The 9,477-nt window shown below is 45.8% G+C and overlaps 1 protein-coding gene and 1 long non-coding RNA gene across 7 annotated transcripts in view; one reads left to right on the top strand and one right to left on the bottom strand.

Annotated features, from left to right (window-relative positions):
- Positions 1–9,477, top strand: part of LOC147023814 (receptor-interacting serine/threonine-protein kinase 4-like) — a 68,137-nt gene that overhangs the window by 53,278 nt on the left and 5,382 nt on the right. The gene's annotated exons all lie outside the window — the stretch shown is intronic.
- The window catches only part of LOC147023813 (uncharacterized), a 29,587-nt gene continuing 20,732 nt past the window's right edge, over positions 623–9,477 (bottom strand). Inside the window, exons 2-3 of the long non-coding RNA XR_015060385.1 lie at positions 1,772–1,864; positions 623–729 (exon numbers count right to left, since the gene is read on the bottom strand). This is a non-coding gene — a long non-coding RNA (uncharacterized LOC147023813). The remainder of the gene's footprint in view (positions 730–1,771; positions 1,865–9,477) is intronic.

The raw sequence follows: 9,477 nt of genomic DNA, 5'->3' as shown, positions 1-9,477 counted from the left end.
TCTGATGGATTGCTCAGGGTTCTCCCTCATCTCTGGCTTGACATTCATGCGCTCGGTCCTCCTGCCATCTTCAAATAAATCATTCCTTCAACAGAGCTTCTTTCAATTGATCATAATCGGCAGCCACCGCATGCTATGGTCTGGAAGACGCATCAAGCTCTTTGCCCATTAACAGAGCATGGAGTGAGGTGTAGCTCATCCTACCCCACCCACTGCTCGTAGCAAAATGCTCAAACCTATCAGCAGTTAGCTTTCTAGTTTATCCTTTCCCTCAAGCCCCAACAAAGGCTAGGAGCTTGGAATTCAAGTTTTCATGGAGTTGTTAACGTTCTCTGAGTGACTGGCTGTTTTTGCACTCTGCACCTCAAGATGCTTCATCTCTGATTAAACTTCATCCTTGAGCCTTTCGGCCTCCATATGAGCTTCGAGCCTTTCCCTTTCAGCCTACCTCCAGGGCCGACTGTTTACCTATGAACTGCAGCAGTTCCTTGCCCTCTACGCCCACTTTCCAATTTCTAATGTTTCCATCCTCGGCACACCCTTACACTCGGATGATTACCACTTAGATGTTAATGAGCAATTATTAAAAACACAACCGCTCATAACAGCACACAGCCGTTACCTTCAATTTCCCAAGTGGCGATCGCTCATGTTGCCATCACATTTCTTCACCATGGCACAGTCACCTGATGCAGGAATCAGCACATGGATAGCCTCCTTTCCAGCTCACTGGAACCAACCAGCAAGAACCCAGTCTCAGGTGTTGAAAGCGAATTCAAAGTATACCAGCATGAAACAGTGCACAAAATGTCACGACATCATTTAACTCAATTGTTCTTTAATAAATTGAGACATCCACGATCAAGATGGTGAAAATAAGTATTTTCTTTCATATTTTGATACTGGAGAGCAATTTTTTTATTTTGCTTTCGGGATCATCCACTTGTAGCTCAATGTTCTCGGTTAGTCGGACCAATAAAGCTTTTTCTTATGCAATATCAACACTGCATGACGTCAATTGTAATTAAAATCTCTGAATAAGGGTAGCTCTGACTGATATTATTTTGAACACTTTCTTCATCTTAAGTCATACGGAGGATTGTTAAACATATAATGTACTACCTTTCGTTACCTGTCTTGCCAAAATTCTTGTCATGGTCAAAATGCATCGCAGTCAAAATTTTAGAACAATGTTAATTGACACATGACCTTGCAGTTGCTTTGCATCCTTTTGGGGTACCACTCGAAAAACACGAGGGTGGCAGGATGGCCTAGACTGAAGGTACACATACTCACCGCCTTGCTGTTTAGTCTGGGTTTGAATCTCAACCCAGCTATAAACTATCATCCTGATGTTTCACAGTGTGGGTGAGTTATCAGTGTGTGTATCGTCCAACGGATGGACGTTAAAGTGGGCGGCCCATTTGCCAGCATTAGTTGGTCCACGTTAAAGATCCCATGGCGTCTTTCGCGAAGAGAAGACGAGTCATCCCCGGCACCCTGAACAAATGACAAACTCCTGTCTGGACTGCGGTTACTAAGCGGTTTTGTCTTCTTGCACTACTCCTTGACACCATGTTACACGACAGGCCATCTCAGAGACGTGGTCATTGTCTGGACAGCAGCTCCTTCACAATACACAAATTTACACACCCTGGTTTTTTGCACGTCACATATGTGAACAGCTCTCTTCTGCTACAAAGGGTAAAGCAACAATAGAAACACAATTTGTGAAAACGTGTCTATTCTGAAGTGTAGAATCAATACTTACTGCTCTACAGGTCTTTTTTGTTTGTTCCCTCGGTTGTAATCTCCCAATTATTGGCCACTTGACGTGAGCGGAAGCGTGCGATTTCCTCTCGGTCTTGCCACAAAAAAAAGAACACAAGAAGATTAACAAATACAAAAACGTTATATAATTAGTGTTAATACCACTCACCAGATCATAATCCAAGGTAATGCAATACTTTTTCACATTTTAATCTTACATTTGCAGAGAGCAGGTTATTGATGTCAGCTTGGTTTCGGTTTCATTTGTCAATTTCAATAGGCAAACTGCATGTGGACGATCAACTGCCGGTACCATCGTTGTTGATAGCTCCAGGAAAGCTTGCTAGATGGGTGTTGTAACTTTCATCAGCTTGTTCATTTTGAAAGCTCTCCAAATACAACAACCCGTTTTGCAACGGCTGACATTCGGGCCTTTGTGATTTAGCTGAGCCGTTCTTCGATTCATGCAGCTTTGAGGGAGCTCAGGAAACGTGTGGCTTTGGAATTGCCAGGCCCTTGAAGGGTAGGCCATTGAAGAGCTTGTAAACAGAACGATGGAACGAATGGAAATAAACATGAACAATACAACAAAATGACATACCCATCGGCTTGTAGCAGCACTCTTGCCTCTGGGAAATGAGTGCAATCAGAATTTGACAGAATCAATGTTGGACGGAAGAAATAAAACAAGAGCAGAATGGATAACCCGAAGAACAAGACTTGTGGCCGTTAAATATTGTACAACTGAATTAGCTTGGAAATTCATCAATTTATTTATTTTACAGAAGAAAAAAACAACAATTATCCGAACATAAGGATGTGTGCTGTCTTAGAATTTAAGCAAAAGGTTGTTCATCATGAGATTCCTGTCGTTTGAACAAGTTCCACGTCATTTCCCCTGATCAATTTAAAGGGAAATTATAGCAATCATGGCAATCACTTTCCCCTTCTGAGCGAACCAACTCCCCAATCCTCACCCTCCTGCTCCGACACACCACTTCCTGCTCACTTAACAAGGAAACAAGGAAATCCAACACAGGTGGAGGCCATTCAGCCCATCATGCCTACGTGAACACCACACCAACCCAAGATCATTTTAATTAATGAAAGAAAGAAAAAAATTGTATTTTTTTGTTGCTGTTTTTTATTTTTCTTTTTTTCTTTTTCTTCCCATCGGAAAGGTGGCATGGGCTTGGTTAAAAACACACATCAACCACACAACCCCCCCTTAACAAGACCCCCACCAACAGCACTCGGTACACAATCATTCATCAATACTCCAACAACCTAAAAGTATTATCAACATCCCCACACCCCTCTATCTCCATAACTTCAAGGTACCTATCTTGTTGGTTCACGAAAAAAATAACTGATCACTATATTCGTTATTGTTGTGTGTCTGTCTGTCTGTCTGTCTGTCTGTCTGTACGTCTGTTGGGTAGTCGATCTAGTCGAAAAAAAAAATGTTGAAATTTTTTCTACCCTTATTATCAGTATTTCCGTCGATATGTTGGGGAATCGATCCAGTCGAAAAAAAGATTTTTTTTTTTAATTTTGAAATTTGTTCTAACCTTATTCTCAGTTTTTCCGTCGATATGTTTGTCTGTCTGTCTGTCCCTCTGTTCGGTCCAGTGCTCTGTTAATACAATGGCGATTTTGATGAAACTTGGTTGGTAGGTTCATACCGTGACCTCGTTGTGTGCAAATGAGAACCGTTGCTATGGATACTACCGTTGCCAAGCAACGGGACTTTGAAATTTTTGAAAAATCATAAAAAATTAATTTTTTCGAAAATCAAAAATCAGGCCACGAGCGACTGTGGGCAGTACATTCAGCCATATTGTCAAAAATTTGCAGCCAGATCCTATGAAAATTGTTGGAGAAGATAGACTTTGAATGAACCCTGGTCAAAAACAATAAAAAAAAACGAAGTTCGTTATATCTCAGAGACTCTTCTTCTTCTTCTTCTTCTTCTTCTTCTTCTTCTTCTTCTTCTTCTTCTTTCGGCTGCTCCCATTAGGGGTCGCCACAGCGGATAATCCGTATGATCTGCATAGTGATTTGGCACATGTTTTACGCCGGATGCCCTTCCTGACACAACCCTGGTCGCCTCTTACGACACAGGGATATGGTACACCTATTTTAACCAGGGTATACACCGGCCCAGTACACTGGTACTCATTTTGCCGACCTCGGAAGGATGACAGGCTGAGTCAACCCCCTTCGTGATATCTCAGAGACTATGAGTCAGATATACATGAAACTGATATGATATGTCCTAATTATGTGTGAGAAAGAACCGTTGCTATGGACCCCTTCGTTGCCAAGCAACGGCCGAAAAACCTCTAAATGGGGGGGTATTTTAACGAAAAAACAATCTGCAGCATTAACCCTTGAAGCTAGAATCATGAATGTTCTTGTGCTTAATCCTCAGATCATTCCCCATCGAACGGGCCCATCGCGTCAGGTTCTATTGGGTAGTCGACTACCCATGTCCGCCTACCGGCTGTCTGTCTGTCTGTCTGTCTGTCTGTCCCGAGCATAGCTCTGTGGGTTTTGATCCGATCCTGATAAAATTGTGGTGGGAGGTTTATATCATGATCCAGTTGTGTTTTCCTGAGAATGGGCGTGGTGCGCCCATTATGGGCGGAGCCACGCCCAGAAAACATGTGTTTTTAGGGGGTAGGCGATTTCAATTTGCATCTTCTCCAAGGGGGTTTGTCGAATCTGACAGGGGTTTCGGTATTTGGTTAGCCCAATGGCACATGCATAGCCCCACGGAGCTCGATTTTTCATTTTCGTCCCAAGGTCAAGGTCACGAACTTAGAAAATTTCGAATTTTGACATAAAAATCATACGACCGCCCAAACTTTGAGAGCTAGGATGACAATATATTTTATGCATTATCTTGAGGTCATTCCCCACCTAAAGTCTTGAAACCATTTTGCTCTATCTCGAACACCTTGCCCGTGGCGCCCCCTTCAAGTTTATTTTTACGCTGATTTCATCAAAGTATGGATAATCCGAGGAGTGCGAAATGCCATACAGCCTATATGACGTTGTATTGTTCCTGGAATGTTCCAGAGGAAATTTTGCCCCAAAGGTCATAATCCTTGACCTTTGACCTTTAAAGTTCACAAAGGTCAAATTTTCAAAGTTGTGGGAATCAAACCGGGTTTTCGGCCTTCTTCGACGAACTTACTCCAATAAGCTATAGCACGTATCCTGTTTCCTTATTTTAATGTCCACAACATTGTTTTGTGACCTTTAAAGGTTATGCGAAGGTCAAATTTTTTAAGTTGTTGAACGAAACCAGGTTTTCGACATTTTGCAGCTAATAACCTGTCACTCGTACCACATCATGTTGATCATTTTTATAACTTGGTCAAACATTATCACATTGTCTCATCCTTGACTTCTGAAACTATCTACATCGTCAAATACCGCTCGTGAACTATCGTCATCTTCAGACTTGTTCTAATTTCAACTTATCGACCTTTTCTGCTGCCACTACCTTTCCAGGGAGACCATTCCATGTATTAACTACTCTGAGTAAAAGGCCCCTACCTTACTGCCATCTTAACTCTCCTCTTCTCTACTCTCAGGCTATGGCCCCTGGTCCTATCACCGTCTACTCTGTTGAATAATTCATCTGCACTTATTTTATCTGTACCTTTTATCTTAAACATCTCCCTCATATCTTCTCGTAACCACCTCCTTTCTAGTGTATAAAGCCCTGTCTCCTTCAACCGCTCCTCATAGCTGAGTCTAGCTCGGCCCAGAATCAATCTCGTAGCCCTGTGCTGAACCTTCTCCATGGCATCTATGTCCTTCCAGAACTGTGGTGACCAAACCTGCACACTATTCTAGATGTGGCCCTCACTAAATTTCTGTACAATGTTAACACCACCTATTTTGATTTATAATTGATCCCCCTCCTTATGCAGCCTAAAACCCGATTTGCTTTACCTATAGCTGCCTGGCACTGTGCTGCATACTTACCTCCCATATGTATTACCACCCCCAGATCCTTTGTGTCATCCACAAATTTGGAAAGCTTACTCTTTTCCCCATTATCCAAATCGTTGATGGAAATATTGAATAGTAATGGTCCGAGTACTGATCCCTGAGGTACCCCACTACTTACATCTTCCCAGCAAAACATCCTCCCACTCACAGCCAATCTTTGCTTCCTACCACGAAGCCAGTTTCCAATCCAATTAGCTACCTGACCAGCCTCTCCACATGCCCTCACTTTGGCTTACAACCTCTGATGTGGTACCTTATCAAATGCCTTCTTAAAGTCTGGATATACTCTGTCCATTGCCTTTCGCTCATCCACCCAATCAGACACTGCTTCATAGAACTCTAAAAGATTTGTTAAACAGGAACTACCTTTGGTAAACCCATTCTGACTACCTTTAATTAGATGGGTTTGTTTAAATGGTTCCTCATCTGGTCCTTAATTAATATCTCCAACATCTTCCCCCACAACTGAAGTCAAACTAAAAGGTTTATAGTTTCCCAATTCTTCTCTGGATCCTTTCTTAAATAATGGTGTTACATTTGCTACTCTCCAATCCTCCGGTACCTGTCCTGACTCCAGTGAACTATTGAAAATATCCGTTAACATCTCGCTTTCCTGCTCGGCCACCTCTCTCAATACTCTCGGTTGCATATTATCTGGCCCCAGAGCCTGTCTACTCTTCGATTAGCTCGCTGTTCCTTTACTTCCTCCACCCCAACCTGGATCTTCTGTAAAAGTCCTTTCTCACCTTCTCAATAGATACTCTCAGTTATTGGCAATTCTCCTGACTGTTCTTGTGTAAAAGTTGAAGCAAAATATCTGTTTAATAAGCGTGCCGTCTCACTTTCATCACTAACCACTCTCCCGGTGCTATTCCTCAATGGACCCACATTGGTCCGAACCTGTTCTTTTCTCCTGATATATTTAAAGAAAGCCTTGCTGTTATGTTTAATATTCTTAGCCATGTCCTTATCATACTCTCTTTTGGCTTGCCGACTTATTTTCTTGACGCGTTTGTTTACTCCGATAGTGATATCAATCTAACTCCAGTCCTATTATTTTAAACCTTATAAATGCCTTTTGCTTCTCCTTAATAGTATTCCTTATTTCACTGCTCAACCACCCTGGTCTCTTTCTACTTCTCGTTTTACACCTCAATGGAATGTACTTACTCTGCACTCTGCACATTTTGTCCTTAAAGGTTTCCCATTTCTCTGATGCTGATTGTCCAGTTGTTAAAGTCTCTCAATCTACATCACCCAACTTTCTCCTCATACCCTCAAAGTTTGCCTTCCTGAAATCTAATAGCCTTACTCTACTATCCTGGACTCTAATGCTCAACAGAATCTTTGCACACACAAGGTTATGGTCACTTGCTCCAAAATGCTCCCAGACCTCCACCTCCTCCACCATATTGGGATCGTTACTTAAAAGGAGGTCCAACACTGCACTCCCCCTCGTGGGCTTATCTACAAACTGGGTTAAAAAGGAATCCTGGACTAAAACTAGGAAATCCTCATCCGCTCTGCCCTTTCCCTGTTCCTGGACCCAATATATCCCTAGCAAGTTAAAATCCACATGATCAATACTCTTCCCTTACCACATATCCTTTTGAATTCTTCATGTACTTCTCCTTCCTCCTCTTCCTTCCCACCCGGACCCGGCAAACCATCCTCCCTCCACGATTCTTCCAGCTATTGCTTGACGTCTATTGCTCTGCTCATAATTTCTATATTGTTTCCTAATCTTGGGAGGATCCCTGAAACATGACCTCACAACCCTTTGCTTTCATCCGCTTACCCAATATCCTGTATCTATTTTTCAAAATCTCTGAGTAAACTTTCTCGACATCATTCGCACCGAGGTGTACCACAACCAACTTCTTCCTGCCGTGACCCGATACAATATCGTTTACCCTTCCTTCAATGTCCCTAACTCCTGCTGCTTCAAAACTACACATAATTCTATGTCTACAATCCTTCCTGCAGAATGAAGAATCTACATATTTAATAATCTCATCACCCACAAAAACTCTCCCCCACACCTCATTTCCACCAATCTCCATTGCTGCACCGTCGCCACCGCCCGCCCCCACTGCACCGTCGCCACCGCCCGCCCCCACTGCACCGTCGCCACCGCCCGCCCCCGCTGCACAGTCGCCACCGCTCGCCCTTGTTACACCGTTGCCACCGCTCCCCCCCGCTGTACCGTCGCCACCTCTGTACCGTCGCCACCGCCCGCCCCCGCTGTACCGTCGCAACCGCCCGCCCCACTGTACTGTCGCCACTGCCCACCCCCGCTGTACCATCGCCACCGCCCGCCCCGCTGCACCGTCACCACCGCCCCCCCCCGCTGCCCCGTCGCCACCCCTCCCCCCCTCTGTACCATCGCCACCTCTGTACCGTCGCCACCGCCCGCCCCCGCTGTACCATCGCCACCGCCCGCCCCCGCTGTACCGTCGCCACCGCCCCGCCCCCGCTGTACCGTCGCCACCGCCCGCCCCCGCTGTACCGTCGCCCCCGCCCGCCCCCGCTGTCCCGTCGCCCCCGCCCGCCCCCGCTGTACCGTCGCCACCGCCCGCCCCCGCTGTACCGTCGCCACCGCCCGCCCCCGCTGCATCGTCGCCACCGCCCGCCCCCGCTGCACCGTCGCCACCGCCCTCCCCTGCTGCACCGTCACCACCGCCCACCCCCGCTGCACCGTCGCCACCGCCCGCCCCTGCTGCACCGTCGCCACCGCCCACCCCCCTTGCGCCGCCCCCACCCCCTGCCCCCGTTGCACCAACGCCCCCCCCCGCCCCCGTGGGCCCCTCTCCACCGCCCGCCCCCGTTGCACCGTCACCACCGCCCGCCCCCGTTGCACCGTCACCACCGCCCGCTCCCGTTGCACCATCACCACCGCCCGCCCCCGTTGCACCGTCACCACCGCCCGCCCCCGTTGCACCGTCACCACCGCCCGCCTCCGTTGCACCGTCACCACTCCTCCAAACTTTATGTATGTGGGGTTATGTTGCTCAAGTTTGTAGAACTTCGAAATGGTTCTTGCAATTTTCAAAGCTTCTCAAGCATGATGCAACCCTAAGGTTAGAATGAATATCTCGTCTGGCTGGTGGAGGCTCGTGTCGACCTGTGTTGGCAGACAGGTAGAGCAAGGGACAAAATCAGAACGTTGTTTGAGGTCTGTTAACCACGTGGAAACCAATGAGAAGCCGACGTTTTGGGCGTTAACCCTTTGTTGTAGCAAAAGAGGCTGCCTTTATTTATTTATTTTTGGATACAGAGCCAAGGCTCGTGAAAGAGCTCAAACACAGAATGGATCAAGGATGCAACAGACCAAAGGGAACAGGATAAAGAGAAGGGGAAATGCCAACAACAGCGTCAAGGGAGAAAATAGATAGACGGACAAACAAAGTCTTTGTCTTGAATGTTTTCTCTGTGTCTTGAATTGGATAGTTTCCAAAGTCTTTGAATGTCTTCTCAGTTCCCATTTTCTCAAGCATCTTGAATCTCACAGTCTTCTATCTGACCACCAATGTGGCTTTCGCAAGGCAAGATCTCCAGGTGATATCCTTTCTTGCATTACGAATGTCTGGGCCTCTTCTTTGAGAGACTTTGGGGAAACTTTTGTTGTCGGCATCGATATCTCAAAAGCCTTTGACAGAGTTTGGCATCAGGGTCTGA

The sequence above is a fragment of the Eptatretus burgeri genome, chromosome 7 (assembly GCF_056783735.1).
Source record: "Eptatretus burgeri isolate ZD-2024b chromosome 7, Ebu_testis_v1, whole genome shotgun sequence".
NCBI lineage: Eukaryota > Metazoa > Chordata > Myxini > Myxiniformes > Myxinidae > Eptatretus > Eptatretus burgeri.
The sequence above is the reverse complement of the archived record's forward strand: the minus strand, read 5'-3'. Positions and strand labels throughout refer to the sequence as shown.